This window comes from Cibotium barometz, chromosome 4 (genome assembly GCF_041138505.1).
Source record: "Cibotium barometz isolate CiBa-2024 chromosome 4, ASM4113850v1, whole genome shotgun sequence".
Classification (NCBI taxonomy): Eukaryota; Viridiplantae; Streptophyta; class Polypodiopsida; order Cyatheales; family Cibotiaceae; genus Cibotium; species Cibotium barometz.
The window spans coordinates 3,804,914-3,821,363 of NC_141049.1; positions in this window are offsets into that span (position 1 = coordinate 3,804,914).

The window sequence follows — 16,450 nt, forward strand, 5'->3', positions numbered from 1 at the left end:
GAGAGAGAGAGAGAGAGAGAGAGATGTTGGATCTCATGGTGGTTGTTGCAATACATGGTGGCCACCACTACCATCACTAGCTTCATCTCAACTAGTTGTGTGTAGAGCCAATGTATTTACTCCTCCCTCATTAACATCACCATTACCACTTCTTGTGCAGACCCATTGTTTTGTCTTGTTTTCATGATCTCCATGCGTAACTTTTTCCTTGGTCTCCTATTGTGGTGGCTAAACTTGGTGTCCTCTAATTACCATCATTCCTGCTTCACCCCGTCATCTTCTTGTTCTACGTTTCCATCAAGTGTTTCTATAGCTTCAATGTCATCATCATCTTCTCCTTCACTATTGCCAGATAAGCTTACTAAACTCAAGAGATAGGTAATTTAATTAGAGCATGAGTATCTCACACACACCCATACCCAATGTTATTGCCATACACGCTACCATCAAAAGTCATAATTACAATTGTGCACACAACAATAGAAAAAAACTACCATGTGTTTTTTTCAAGCATATGACTGCAACTTCCCATCCTTCTCCTAACGAAACTAATACATGCTTAATAGTGAGGCTTGGGTATTTCTAGCCAAAATACTTTATAAGGAGAAAGCTTGAGTAGTATACCCACAAGAGCAACCATGTTGGATCGTAGTTTTCATTCCACAATTGATGTCTCACTTTGAAAAATGTAAGATGGCAATAATAGCCATCATACACACACACATCCAAGTAATAAAGAAAGCCATATGTCCAAGGAAAGAAGCACGGAATGCTATACACTCATGATATTCCATACTTCAATGCCATGTTCAAAGAAATTAAAGTGTGGTCCTCTAATGCTTCCTCTTTGTACTTTGTATCATGTGACAACATATTAGAATAGACCATGAGAGGGTTAGTTGATCTTATCTTAAATTAGGGGGTGGGTAATGGTGAGCTAGTAGATGCAAGGTTATTTGAACAACAGAGAAGGGGGGGGGAGAGAGAGAGAGGAGCTGCTCACATGCGTTGGCGATACGGTGCTGGATGGTCGAAATCAAGGCTTCGCGGAGACTACGTGCACATCGTTGCTTTGCACCAGGTTGGGCAAAGGGGTTTGCCAACCCGGTGTGCGCATTGTGAGGTTCAAGTAGTCGAAGAATGTATGTTAATTTGATGATTTCATTTTTCGTTTCTCTGAGAAAAACACTGTGCTGCTGAACACACATAAGCATCAGAGGAAGCCACATGTCACACATCTGTTTGGCGTGCATGAACAAAGAAATCAGCGAGGTGGGTGTGGCACAGTGCACATTATTTATTTACATGTCAAAGTGCGAACACTTAGCGCGAATATGTGATCAACTCTGGACAAGTGTATTTTATACACGTCATATCACACACCACATCGGAATTGGAGGCCATGCAGGGGAGAGAGAGAGAGAGAGAGAGAGAGAGAGAGAGAGAGAGAGAGAACTAGTACATATATTATATGGAGTAAGCCAGCCAGCAGGTACACAAATGTTAGCTAGCCATGTAGCGGCCGCTAATTATTATTTGTTTATTTATGTGTTTGTGTTGCTCCGGCATGCATTCAGGGCGTGGTTGTAACGCTTAACTTCCCCTCACCGGAGATAGCGAAGGCGATGGTGGGAAGGAGGTCAACGTGGGCTCCATCGAGTACCGCGACACGCTTCTTGCAATCGATGTCTGAGTAGAGCTCCACGCTCAAGTTTTGGTTTTCCGCTTTGAGGTGGAAGTACACTGTGCCGGTAGGAAGGTCGATCGGATTATCAACGTGGTTCAGCGTAAGGAGACCGCTGAATGGACAGTCGCGGGGGATCTGGATGTTGATCCTGGCGGCGAACTGAACATTCGCGGTGATCGCAGCAGCGCACCCGAATCGCGCTGCGAAAGTAATTTGGTTATGGCATAAGCTCCCTTTGGCTTGCGCCTTCCACTCCTGGGCAGTGGCCATGGCTCTGCTGCTTCTGCTTAGTGCGGGGATGATGATGATTCAGCGATGATGAGGAAAACTCGGAGATGGCACACCTCTTTATAGTCTCCCGGGTGGCGTGGGGTGGCGTGTGGGGCGCATTATACGTCGTCCATGCCGAATAACACAGGCCACACGCATGTGGAATCTATCTCTATCATGTGAAAAATTGGCATGATAAGGAATGGCACACCTCTTTATAGTCTCCCGGGTGGCGTGGGGCGCATTATACGTCGTCCATGCCGAATAACACAGGCCCTGTCCACCCATGCGTTCCAGTAGCCACGGTGGCTGTGCTGAGTGTACGAGTGCTCGATAGCTTATATCATGACATTCAATGCTACCAATCTAGTCCATATATATATATATATAGTGATATTGAGGTTGAGTCCGCCACCATGACATTATGTTGAACGCACCAATCTGACCACAATGGCGTATTCGCGATTTGACTAGCTCTAAGTCTTTACGTCTGTCTAAATCACGGGTCTTAGCAATCATGTCTGAATGTGCAGCTTTTGGGTCGATTTCGGATATGTATTCGATTAAGGAGGAGCTTCTTTCTCGACTTTCTAAGTACAAGCACATCAGGGGAATTTTGGACTCAACTTTGGGCCCTCTAAGAAGTGCCAACTAAGCTTAGAGAGAGTAATCCAAAAAGCCTAAAAAATAAGGTGAAATTGATTTTGGCGTATTCTCTCTTGGCATTTTCTTGAGATATAGAAGATATATTTAGAACTATTCTTAAATGTACATAAAGATGATAGAATATTGCCAGTTCTCGAAGTCTTCAATCTGTTCATGTACTATATGTACTACGTGAACAATGAATTGGTCAATTCTCCAAGTTTAATGGCTTATATCTCAAAATCTCTACGTACAAGCCGAAATAGAATATTTCTTGGAATTTGAACCAAGGATCATCCAAAAATAGAATATTATATACCATCATACCCCTTGGTTTGCAAAGAAGTATGGTAGTTTATCAATATGGTCAACCCAAGGAATGGAGAAAACACATTATCAAGCATGCTGTGGGTATTTCAATCATACAAGACATGGTGGAGGAGCAAAAAAGCTAACAGTCATTGAGTAACTAAACCACTAGGCTAAGTTTGAACCTTTCTCATCCATCACATAACTTCCTAGTGGGGGATGAGAAGTTTCTAGGTAAAAACCTTTATGCAATCCAAACAATGGACGAGAATTTTCATGTCCCAAACTTTGAGGTTCAAATAGATTGTTCCTACAAATTGGGATGATTTGATGAACTTTTAGATCTCTTCTTTTTGTGGCTTTGGTAAAGCCGGTTCGGGGTAGCTCTGAGTGGGATAAAGAATTGGGATGGCTATCTCCATTGTTTATGACTCCAATCCTTAAGAAGATGTAATGATAATGTAATGCATATGTTGCTAATTGAAATTATTTAAAGTTGATCATGGAGTGTAGTTCATTGAGGATGTTGTTATTGAATTTAATCATTTGAGTTTGAGTTAGGATTAGAGAAGATTAGCAAAGGAGAATTGTTGAAAATCATTGGAAACTAATAAACTAGCTAGTTACAAATTTGTGATTCAGAGTAGCAACAATGTAAATCCATCTTTGCACATAGGGATCCATTCCCATCACAACATCATGCTCAAAATAGTTAAAAATCACTTCCTATCTTACCATTCACAAGATAACACTAATTTTTGCGAGTGAGGAGAAAACTCTCTAAATAGCATTTCTCTAAAATTGAGAAGCCTCCAACTTGCAAGGGAGATTTGGGTGAAGGAGGGAAAGAGCCAAACATTCAAATTTCTGCCAACAAGTGCCATCCCACTAGAATTGTCTAAGGTACAATATGATCTTCCTCATTGGCTCCTCAATCCGCAAAAGCAATAATATTACCGATGTGAGAAGAGTGTGAGAAGAAGACAATCATATTGCCTAGGATCCCACAATTAGTCATTCATGAGGAAGTGCAAGCTTGAATACAACATCCTTAACTTTCCTTGCTACAAAATAGCACCACTGCGAGAAGAAGAGGACAATAGAAAGAAAGCAAGAAGGCCACAGGGGGAGGAGGCTAATGCAGACACAAAAAAATCCTAGATTTGAAGAACCTTGTTAGGAGTAAACTATGCAGCTAGAACTGACCACTTATATTGAAAGTAGGGAAAAGAAAACCTCCTTGAAGAAGAAGCCAATCAAAAGAAAGAAAAAGGATTAGCCAAGTTAAAGGTAATGAATAAATGTCGATCAAAAGAAAGCAAAAGGATTGGCCAAGTTAAAGGTAATGAATAAAGTTAAAGTATTAGCCAAGTTAAAGGTAATGTAACGAGGGATTACCCTTAATATTCTAGCCTTAGTTTTACATATGTCGATCATTTGTAAGGTTTTAACCTTTGTTGTGAGATCCTTGTCCCCACCATGCGACGGATTCGAGGTACTAGCAGCGGAAGTAGCACATCTTGCGCGGGCCAGGGTCCCACACTCGGGGCCTCGCCCACGGATATCCGGACAAGAGACTAATCCGTCGGTTTTTCCAAAACTGAACCCGGAAAAAACTTCCCTTATCCGGAAAACACGAGCGATTCCTCCAGGATAACTTTTTACTCTAACGTAGTCAACACGATTAGTGATCAAACTGATCCGACTGCACCTATAAAGATACTTAGTCAGATCAAGGAAGAAACTTGCACTTGGATCATTGGGATCAACGCTTTTTTCCCCATCAAGAGGCACAGCCGTTGATTCCTATCCATAGAATAATTACTGTCTGAGACATTGTGGTTTCGCTCAGGTTATTATATTTCAACTAAATTTTAAAAATCATCATTTTTCAATCAGAATCCAAATCAATTCATCAATTCTCAAACAGAATTAAAAATCATATCAACCACATTCAAAATCATCATCTGGATAGCATTAACGCTTATAATTTCAAGTCTTAGATTTACTCGTATATACTGTCAGTAAAGAGCTGTAGTTATACTCTCGGTATATACGGGTAGTCATGATACTTGGAACTATAAGATAGATACCATCATGTCTAGGCCTCAAGCAAGTCAGGGTTCCATACAATTGCGGTACTTCCATCTGAAAACCCAATTACTAAATTACGATTTTTTCAGTTTGAATATCAAATTGTATATATCAAAATTGTATGAATTATATCACACAATTACAACCTTTTTGTGTTTCTTGATAAATTTTTGACATATTTAGCTTCTCAGTTGATCTTTATTAGCCAATTGCTCTGATGATTGTATCCTGTGATGTCAAAATACTCTTCCAAGGCTTCCACCCATTTCTCCATAGCCTCGCCCAGGTTCTCCTCTCCTCCTTTGAAGGGTCCTGGCTGAGTCCTATGAAGAGCCTTGCGAACATCAAGGTCAAGCTCGTCATCTTCAGAGGGTCTGGCTGACGACCATGGTTTCCTCGTCTCATGATTCTGCCAAAATTTATATATTATTAAATTTTTATTTTGATATTATTCACGAGATCCTAAGACTTAAGAGTTCGGAAAACAATTTCTTATACAAGACAAGATCTTAATGGAGATCTATGACATATGTCCGATAACAGATTTTTTTTTCTTTATCACAGCAGACAGCAGCAGCAGATCGTCCGCCGTAAACAATCATTTATACAACAAGAAATTTTTCACATGAAAATATTTCTTTATTTATATAAAAGTTGCAATATGTACATAAAGCAACTCGGCTCTGAGTTCAAAATCTCCTCGGGAGACATATAAGAGGACCGTACTGGGCCATAGTCATGCCCTATTACATAAGTTCTCTAACTGCGAAGGGAGCTATTATTTTCTCCTTAGGGATAAATCGACTAAGGAGTCTATAAATTCGACATGAAAGTCTGAAATTTCAAGGCGTCGAATGATATAGAATGACACCACGCACCATTTTCAGCTTTAACAAGATCATAGCCAATGAGAGATTCTGTCACAGCATTGTACGACGGTCGCAAGGAGCGTGGACATATTGCCCTGCAAACCACTTATGCTGTATTCTCTCCGCTGGGGTAGAAAAATATAAATCCGCGAAATGGCGTGCGAGTCCTGCTCGGCTTGTTTGAGTTGAAGCGGAAGAGATGAGATGTTCGAAGGCGAACGCAGTCATATCTTGAGACTGGGTGAGGTCGAGAATACCAGATAAGTAGGGAACTTCCATCTATAAAAAAAATTCTTTGATTAAAAATTCTTCATTAAAGAGGCTTACGGAATGAAAATACATTATGAAAAATGCTTTTTCTAAATTTTTATTATCAATTTATGATAAGAATTTGCTTATCCATATTAGTTTTAAACCTGCTCTGATACCAACTGTGAGATCCCTGTCCCCACCATGCGATGGATTCGGGGTACTAGCAGCAGAAGTAGCACATCTTGTGCGGGCCAGGGTCCCACACTCGGGGCCTCGCCCCCACGGATATCCGGACAAGAGACTAATCCGTCGGTTTTTCCAAAATCGAACCCGGAAAAAACTTCCCTTATTCGGAAAACACGGGCGATTCCTCCAGGATAACTTTTTACTCTAACGTAGTCAAGACCATTAGTGATCAAACTGATCCGATTGCACCTACAAAGATACTCGGTCAGATGAAGGAAGAAACTTGCACTTGGATCATTGGGATCAATGCTTTTTTCCCCATCAAGAGGCACAGCCATTGATTCCTATCCATAGAATAATTACTATTCGGGACTTACTTCATCTATCGTAATAACAGAAATTGAGTCTCGATTTACAGATCCATCAGTCCAGCCTAACCCCATCCAGTCCCATGGGTTAGCCAACCTTCCCAACCACTGTAGTGATGGGATCCAATTAGGAATTTGGTTAGGTTTTGTCCCGGGTACCAAGGAAAAGAGTTCCAAGGTCTCCTAGCCGGAAGTTTCATGCACATAAAACTAGTCACACCACTTACACACTCAATATGAAATTGCCTTTTTCTCAGCATCAACTAACTTAAAAACAATCCTTTAATGAAACCATTATGTCACTGATGACAATCCTTGAATTCTCTAGTTGAATCCATATTTTCAATCATTCATTCATCGGTGTACTTATGGCATCATTGGCAACCAGAACGCTCACCACCTGTTCACTGAGAGGCCTTTTCCATAGTTCCTAGCTTATAGTAATCGGCAATATATTCATATAACAGAATGGAATCTCCGTGGAAGATCAGTAAGATCAACCCACAGATCCATATAAAAGAGCCATGGACTCATCCGTTGAGGACCAGCAAGGTCAATCAACTAGATCCATGCCCGGTTTCAGAAAACCACTCTTATTCCTTGTTCCAATATCTTCCACGATGCATGTGTGGGTATCTTCGGTGACCCAGAGCCCGAGCACCGTATGGTCAGCACCCTCTAGGATCCTTCGCAGGTGACCTAGCGCTTCACTCATAGGCCGCTTCCTTGGTACCTAATCCACCGTACCGGAAGCTCACCATTTAAATCGAACCGAGGCTGGTCAAGACCTCGGTCGACCTTGCTACGCGAGATGTCCTCCATTGACTCTCCGTCTCAGCAGTTGCAACTTTATCAGTTAGGTCTCCATGACCTTAATCCACAAGACGGTCAAAATGCTTCCCCAGCATTCTTGACATAAAACAGTCATTTACAAACAGTTCACAAAATACAGTTTCTATATCGAACTCTCGTCTTTCCATTTTATCCTCCTTAGTCCACATTACTTATTCCACATTCCATTCATATGTATTCATCATCATCCATTCACTCATATCGACGACACATTATTTCCCATACACATTCACATTCATTATTCTACATACACATCCATGCATACATCCATTTTCACATCCTCATTCATACATCCACATCCACATACATACATCCACATCCGTATCTACATCCATACATCCACATCTACATCCACATTCATATCCATACATCCACATCCACATCCACATTCACATTCATACATACATATTCACATTCATACATACATATCCGTATCTACATCCATACATCCATATTACATCCATTCTCGCCCTAACACATTCCATATACATCTTATCGTATCCTATCACATCTCATACACATCTTATCACATCTTATCACATCTCATACACCTCTTATCACATCTTATCACTTCTCATATGCATCTTATCACATATTATCACATCTCATACACCTCTTATCACGTCTTATCACATTTCATATCTTTTTATAGAATACGAGAGAATTCTTATATTTGATATAAGATTTCTCTACATTTTTATTTATGCATAAATTCCATTTAAGGAGACTAACACTTTCGAATTAAAAATCAATCTTTCATGCATCTTCCTATGCATAATTTCATTTTAAATGAAAATGACACTTTTGAATTAAAATTCAATCTTTTATGCATCTTCCTATGCATAAATTCAATTTGGATGAGAATTGACATTTTTGAATTAAAAATCCATCTTTTATGCATCTTCCTATGCATAAATTCAATTTGGATGAGAACAACGCTTTTGAATTGAAATTTTATTCTTTTATGCATCTTCCTATGCATAAATTCAATTTAGATGAGAATGACACTTTGAATTAAAAATCAAACTTTTATGCATCTTCTTATTCATAAATTCAATTTGGTAAGAATTACACTTTTAGAATAAAAGAATTTCTCTTATGCATCTAAGTTATGCATAAAATCCATTTATGATGAAAATCACACTTTTAGTATAAAAAGAATATCTTTTATGCATACCTCTATGCATGAAATCCAATATGATAAAAGTAACACTTTTACAATAAAATAATCAACTTTTATGTATACCTCTATGCATGAAATTCAAATATGATAAAAGTCACACTTTTATAATAAAATAATCAACTTTTATGCATACCTCTATGCATGAAATTCAATATAATAAAAGACACACTTTTATAATAAAATAATCAACTTTTATGCATACCTTTATGCATGAAATTCAAATATGATAAAAGTAACACTTTTGATATAAAAATTTATCCATTATGCATACTTCTATGCATGAAAATAAAAATGATAAAAGTAACACTTTTGATATAAAAATTTATCCTTTATGCATACTTCTATGCATGAAAATAAAAATTGATAAAAGTAACACTTTTGATATAAAAATTTATCTTTTATGCATACTTCTATGCATGAAAATAAAAATGATAAAAGTAACACTTTTGATATAAAAATTTATCCTTTATGCATAATATAAAAATTCAATTTCTCCATGATTACAATGAAATTCTTTCAATTAATCTAGGATGATAATTCCTAGAATATGGTAGGAAGTCCTCTTTTCATGCTTTGAATGAAATTATTTTATGTGTAAATTTTTACAAAATTTTGCCATAGCTCCGCTGCTATGACTGATAAATCTCAATTATTTTAAAAGATAAAGCTTATCTTTAAGGGAATGATTAGAATGATCCCTAATTGGATCATTAACCCATAATGGATTGAATCAAAAATAATCATGAAACACATAAACTAAAAGCATAGGAAAAAAACCATTAATTTGGTCTCAAGCATAGATTAATCTTGGATTAAGGAAAAGGATTGAGAATGGATCATGAGTATGACCATTTCTTGAGTGAAAGAGAGAAATTACATAAAAACCATTAGAATTAAGCATAAATGGAAATTTATGTAATTCTTTACTATCATTAATCAATTAACTTGGAATGAAGGGATGTAATGCATGAAAATATGAGTAATCACCATGTAAACATGATGCCTAAGTGTGTTTAGTCTCTCACACCAAGAGAATGGAAATAGCCTTCCACAAGCCAAGAAGCCATGAGCTCCAAGAAACATGAGTTTCCATTTCTAAAAATGATCATCAAAAGTTACAACCATGGTCCAAGTCCCCTCTTTTATACATGGACTTGTCCCATTATTAACCCTATTGAATAAAGTTCCTACTTTATTACAAACCATCCCTTCCCAAAGATTTTGTCCTCAAAATCAATAACATGTACAATCTCAAAGTATGAGACTCTAATGTAATCAATGGGAAGTGGTTAAGAGTTCTCAAGTACATCCAAAGCACATATACAATGAAAATCTGGATGTGTACGAGTCCACAAAGCTTCAAGCCCAAAGTGTATGAGTGGGACTGTTATGACAGCCCTTCTAGTTGATGAAGACCCTTGAAAATCCTTCATTTAGACTCCATATATTGGGCTGAAAATGATATGTACACTCAGCCATATGTAGCCCACATCATAATCTTTCATTAGGATACGCCATGAAGCTTGTTGGAGTAGAAAAATAGGCCCAATAGTAGACCTTCCCAAAGCTGTCCAGAAATTACAGCATGTATACTTCTCCTCATATTACCCAATTTGCTCAAGTAAACCATACCACTTGGTCACGGAAAGTCATCCACAAGTAAACCATGTTGTTGGACATACTCCAATGATTGCCAAGTAGCCTCATCCATGGGTAATTGCTTCCATTTGACAAGGTATTCATCAATAAGACCCTCTTAGGTGGTAGACTCTTTGGCACTTGCAAAAATATCCTCATACTCCTTAAGAAGAGTTGCCATTTCCTCATCTATGTGCTGTCCACTGCCTTCCATCCCCTCTTGGGTAACATGTAACACATAGATAGTGTCAAAAGCCTTAATCTCTTTCTTGAGTCACCTTGGAGTGATCAAAGAGAGCTTCTTAGGTGCATTTGCAGCAAGTACCACCTCCCGGATCAAACGGAAACTCACCATCCTCCGTGATGAAAGAATGGTCTTCAAGCGACTCCTCATGTGCTTCTTCATTGCAATCCTCCCATTTTTCAATGTCATGAGAGTCATCCTTGTTCTCTTCCTCATCCATGAGGATCATAGTGGCCACAATCTTCTTTGATTTGCACACATGCCCGGGTGACCACCTCTCTTTGCACTTGAAACATAGCCCTTTGCTTCTCAACTCCTCAATCTTTGGATCATCCATTCTTTGAGTCTTCTTGAAGGGTTGAAAGGGCTTCTTCTTCATGAAGTCACTACCCTTTTTGGCATCAATTTGATATATCCCATTCTTTGGCTGTCCACCTCCAAATGATGTAGGAGTTCTTGGATTAGAGGATGGTAATGTAGAGGTAGGACCTTTCCCAAAATTGTAAGAAGTAGTGGTTGGTTTGAGTGTGTCTTTGGTGAAGGTCATGGGCTGAGACCTCTTGTACTTTGGCTCATAGAGTTCGGCTAACCTCATAGCTTCTTTGAGAGAGCTAGGCCTTTGAGCCGACACATCCGCCTTGATGAAGTGTTCAAGCCCATGCACAAACTTTTTCATCTTCATGTCTTCACTCAAGCCTTCCACGTACATTGAAAGCTTCAAAAATTTCTTGATATAATCTCTCACCATCATCCCCTTTTGAGAAAGTTCATACCATTCTTCATGGTAACGGTCAAGCACTAGGGGTGAAATGAAGGCCAAGTTCATCTCCCGCTTCAATCCTTCCCAAGTTGATGGCGTGTTCCCTTGTTTGACCAAGTGCCTCCACCATTGATGAGCATAATCTTCAAGGTGTAAGGAAGCAAATTGTACCGTATCACGCTCACTTTTTGGGTAAAGTTGGAAATAAGTGTCAAGCTTAGTAGCCCACTCCTCCAACTCTTGCGGAGATGATCCATCACCTTTGAACTTTGATAGTGAGACTTTGTCTTTGACATCCTTAGAAGCTGTGTAGGATGGGTTGTCATGTTGGGTAGAGGGTTTGAACCTTTGCATCTTCATATACGATTCCATGAATTGCGCAAAGTCTTTGTAGTCCCTCTTGATGTCATTTGGTAACTCCATCCACTTCTCATGAGCATCCCTTTGTCTTTGGGCAAAGGACAATTGGTTCCAATCGAGTACCACCTCTTCATCAATCATGTGCATATTGGAATTAGATGGACCCGAGTGAAAAGAAGAATGAAACATGTCCTTGACAAGGGGCCTCCGTGCATCCGCCATGAATCCAAAAGTAGCATTCTTGGTGGCATGCTCATGCATTACTTTGGGAGAAACCTCTTGTGCCATAGGTAGCTTGCCTTCCCTACGGCCTTCAAAAGCTGTCCCATATTGCTTGCCTGCATGTGAAACACCATGACCACTATCAAATGAAGGTTGGCTCATTGGCCGAGCCACCCTCTCTTCCAAGACTTCCATCCTTGTGGCCATAGTATCAAGTCTATCATTGACCTCCACCCTTGTAGCCATCGTGTCCATCTTCGCATTCATTTGCATCAGCATTTGCATGATCGAATCGATGGGGATGGTATGTGACGCTTGTGGGGTGGGCTTGTGGGCACTTCCAACATTCACTTCTTCATGCACTTCCCTTGAAGTATGCCCACAAGTATCTTTCGGAGCATCTAAGATTCCTTGCTCCATAATTGCTTCTTCTCCCTCTACCTCGTCGGGAGTCAAGGTGTTATGCTTTGGTCGCCCTCTTGTCCTCGTTCCCATGGAAAGTATCGGTTTCAAAGATTTGGCTCTAACTTGAGGTAGGGATGTCCGATTGAAGTGGTCTAGAGCTTGTTGGAGAGCTAATGAGGTGTACTAGACCACTATACAAAGACCCTTAAGAAGTGAGAAGTGCTACTATTCTCTGTTTTAGGGTTTACAGGGTTATAGGCTGAAATAGTATTTTGAGCATAACTTGAGCTAGAAATATCCGAATGCAAAACTTCTTAGCTCAAATCGAAGCCCTCGATGAGTACTACGAGCCTATGTGATTAGATCTTGAAGACCTTAAAACCCCTATGACTGAATTAGGGTTTACTGTTTCTGCAAAAACCCTAATTTCTACCCCAAAGAGATATCGAAACGGAAAGGTTAAGGGCTCGTTGGGTAGCTCTAAGGAAGCACTAAGAGCTCATATGATCACCTTTAATTCAGTCCAAAAGGTTTGGGACTGAATTAGGGTTTTATAAATCTGCAATTTTCTTGCCCAAGTGACCCTTTTGTGCCCCCAATGATCCTTGCTTGTTCCCGCACCTTTGTTAGCACCTTTTGCACTTCCTTTGCATCCCAAGGTCTGCAATTAATGTTTCACCAACCTCAATTGCCATGCATAGTCAAGATTTTGGAAGAATTTCGCCATAGTCTCCTTTGTAAATGGAGCCAAATCTCAACTGAAAATGCAATTTCTGAAATCAAAATACAATGCTCTTTGCATCCCACAATGCCATGAAAGCTCTTATGCAATCTTTGTCCATCAAGGCATCAGCAACATCCACACAATATGATGGAATAGGGGCCCCATTGCCCAAATGCATCCATAAAGTCGATGTGAGGATTGTTGAGGACGCGCGTTGAAGCTTGCCGATCTCCCGGCCAAGCCCTTCTCACCCCTTCACCAAGTTTTCCTCCAAGGTGAAGGTTGAGGCCATGTCTTCACCACCATGTACCTAATCCTCCACCGTATCGCTTTCCCAAAGCAATCACGACACGGTAGATTCAAAACATGCTCCCCTTGGCCTCTCCAACCAACGCCAAGGTACCCTCACACATTGCTAGATTCACTAGGAAATGAAAGTGAATGCAATGGTGAGTGTATGTGTTTGGAATTTACAAATGGGATGAAGGTAAAATCACTTACATGTGTGTGGCATGACTCATGCCATTTACAATATTCTCATGAATCAATACGCATGAACTCATGCTCATTCTCCTCACTCCAAGTGTTCACCATCCATCAAACAAATTCCAACATCAACAACATCCAACAACACATTGACACTTGTGAAATATGAGTTCAATCCCCCAAAATTGATCCAAGAGCTATGCTTTCTTATGCCAAAATGCAAGTCATAGCATTGAATGGCTATGTAGATGATTCAAGGCATCTATGTGGCATAAAGATAAGCATGAATGGCTCCCAAAAGCATTGAGTAAACTTGATACTCCCTCAATGGCATGCCAATTGAATCAAAGTGAAGAGAATCTCCAAAAATATGATCCCTTGTTTGGCCAAGGCTCATGTGGAAGCAATCCATTGCACAAATGCAAGCAATAATGCATAGACAAGCATCATTGGCATGTGAATGGTCAAGCCAAATGGTTAATGTCTGAAATTTAGGGTTTCTGAATGTAACCAACCCCAATCAACTCCCAAAGCTCCACCAAATGCTTCAAACTTGCAAGAAATTGATCATACCACTCACCAATGTCATCCGGAAAGCTTCAATGGTAGAAAATGTTGAAGAAGCCTCTTGTTGAAGAAAAACGTAGCTCTCTTTTGCTCTGAAATTTGCAGCCAAAATACATCTCCCATGTGCTTGAATAAGGCTTGAAAATATGCTCCAAATAATAGCTAAAAACCCTATTGCAAGGCTTCCATGTCTTGAGGTAGTAGAGCTAGGCTTCACCTAGCTCTTCCCTCACCAATTTTCAGCGCAGATTTGGCCTGCAGTAGCCCGCCGTTTGCTTCTTTACTCCCTCCATGAGATGATTAGAGTGCCAATCATGCATGTGAAATGTTTAGAAGCTTAGCAATGGAAAGATATGGTCCATGGAAGGTAGATTAAGCTCAACTTTCAGCCATGGAAGAATGAACAAAAGCTCCCAAATCTTGAGAAAAAAAATTAGCAAGAAGAGGCTCAAATGAAAGATCTCAATGAGCTCTACAAAAACCCTAAGGTTTGGCATCAAAACGGGTAAAGGAAGAGCATCCCATGGCTATGGAAAGCTTGAGGAAGAAGAAGATGATTACTAATCATGATTAACAGAAAAGTTAATTGCAATTAGTCACTTGCCCTAAGTTTTGGCCCGACTGCCCCAAATTTTTGGTTCAGAGGCCCAAAATTTGGTCCAAAAATGGCAAAATTGGCCAAAATCACTCAAAATTCAAGCAATTTCCATGAAATGCTCACCATCTCCATGAGATTAAGCAAGATTAGAGAAGATTTATCAAGAATCACTCAAGGATTACAAGAAAATGAGAAAAAAATTAAAAGAAACTCAAATTTTCAAGCAAATTTTCCCAACAACCCATGCATGCCCATGATCAAAATCAAGAGCTCTGATACCAATTGGAATGAAGGGATGTAATGCATGAAAATATGAGTAATCACCATGTAAACATGATGCCTAAGTGTGTTTAGTCTCTCACACCAAGAGAATGGAAATAGCCTTCCACAAGCCAAGAAGCCATGAGCTCCAAGAAACATGAGTTTCCATTTCTAAAAATGATCATCAAAAGTTACAACCATGGTCCAAGTCCCCTCTTTTATACATGGACTTGTCCCATTATTAACCCTATTGAATAAAGTTCCTACTTTATTACATAACTTCAATAGCATTCATCAAATTATGTAACTCTTCACTACTAATCATCAATTAACTTTAATAGCATTCAAAAACCATTCCAATTAAGCTTCTCAAACTTGAGAGGGGTTGAGAAGAGAGAAACATTGAGAAATTATAGAAAAGATCAAAATTCACCATTTACCTTACAAATTGCTTGATTCTTTGTTCACGGTAGAGGCCCCCAACCAATCAATTGGTTTAGTATATTGATGGAGCCACCAATGGGGATTGAAGTGTCATGAGAATATATTTTAAGTCCTCTAGAAAAATATTATTTATCCCCTCTTGAGTAATTTGGGGACGCCTAGATTACTCTTGCGTCATGCCGGCTAGGTTAATATCGTAGGTGACACCACTATAAATATTAATACGTGCGGTATATGACGTATGTTTGAGGCCACCTATGATTATTTCAGTTAGGTTTGTATGGCAGGGTGATTCCTGGAGTACTTACGCCTGGTAGTCATGAGTTGGTGATGATTTGTGCCTGTTTAATATTTGTGAGATTAATTTAATAATTAATTGGGCTTATATTTTCAGGTGATGAAGACTATGGGAATTGAAGAGTTTACTTTGGAAGAAATGTCTTGGTTCATCACATTTCATTTTTGGCAAGCATAGTAGCTTGCAACCTTAGCAAATGATTTTTCCATTTTGCACTTTAGGAAAGATACATTTGTTTATGTGGAATTTATTAAAGCCTATGGCTTTACCCTAGTCCCAATATTTGACACTCTATTTTTGTAAAAGAAGAGTGCCGTGCTCTCTAAAAAGCACATCTTGTATATTTTGGGAGCTATGGCCTAATTTTGGTGAAAAAGAAAGCTAATAAAGAAATACTCTTGTGTGGGGAGAGGCCACGCACAAGAGGGGGGAAGATTGCACCCAATATGGTCTATTGAGCTAAGTATTTTTAATTTTGTTAAATGTTTTAAATTTCAATTGATTTGATTTAGTTGAAGCTTACAAAGCAATGGTTTTTATGGTTGAATTAATTCTTGTGAATTCTCTACTCTTCCACAATCAATTCCTAGAATAAGATTCCGGTTGCAGTGGTATCAGAGCTTAGGCTAGGAGATTTGTGGAGAAGGTAGGAAAGGGCTTCGACTTCTCAAAAATCAAGAAAGTGCAGGAAATTATCCAGTGGACAGAAGGGTGTTTTGTAGGTCTTT